Source organism: Macrobrachium nipponense, chromosome 23 (genome assembly GCF_015104395.2).
Source record: "Macrobrachium nipponense isolate FS-2020 chromosome 23, ASM1510439v2, whole genome shotgun sequence".
NCBI classification, from domain to species: domain Eukaryota; kingdom Metazoa; phylum Arthropoda; class Malacostraca; order Decapoda; family Palaemonidae; genus Macrobrachium; species Macrobrachium nipponense.
Window position 1 is genome coordinate 29101946 of NC_061090.1, and position 702 is coordinate 29102647.

Genomic DNA, 702 nt, shown 5'->3' on the forward strand with positions numbered 1-702 from the left:
TTTGCATATATTGTACGTATGTACTATAATATATATATATATATATATATATATATATATATATATATATATATATATAAAATTTGTGTGTAGTATGCACGTATTTATGTAAATATATACTCACATAAATTAGTTCAAACGTAAATTAATAAGCTAAAGAGAATTTCTTAATTCCTAAAAATGAATAAATAAATTCATAAATAAATCTGCTTACAGCAACGCTGAGACAATTTTATATTTTTCTTTTTACCTGACAGTAGATGAAAATGATCAAGATTTTCCTTTCCTCTCAATTCGAAAAATCGCTGAAATTTATAAACGAGAGTAATATACCGACCTGAGAGTTTCCTCAGATGTCCTGCGAGAATTCTTCTATGAAAATTAAGAACGGGAAAGAGCACAAACACTTGTGTATGAATTATGCAAAGGACACTTCCCGCTCTGGGTCAACTCTTTCAGTAACTGACGTAGCAGACCCGCCTGAGGCGTTATCTTTGAATGTCCGACTGTTATCAGCCTCGATAAGGATAACCCCTTATCATGCAGGCTCTCTCTCTCTCTCTCTCTCTCTCTCTCTCTCTCTCTCTCTTGGTGTCTCCTCGGATGGACTAACAAGTCTTTGAGACATCCTAATCCTTGCAACTCCTTGTAACTAACTCTCTCTCTCTCTCTCTCTCTCTCTCTCTCTCTTTAAAAGTTTTA

General features: G+C 33.9%; 1 protein-coding gene across 2 annotated transcripts in view; it reads right to left on the reverse strand.

Annotated features, from left to right (window-relative positions):
- Positions 1-495, reverse strand: part of LOC135199959 (calcium and integrin-binding family member 3-like) — a 15081-nt gene extending 14586 nt beyond the window's left edge. The window contains exon 1 of one of the 2 annotated variants that reach the window (XM_064228088.1): positions 338-495. The gene's annotated coding sequence lies outside the window, so the exon portion shown is untranslated. Of the gene's footprint in view, positions 1-250 lie in introns of both variants that reach the window. The other variant, XM_064228096.1, reaches the window with a different exon arrangement.
- Between the last annotated feature and the right edge of the window lie 207 nt (positions 496-702).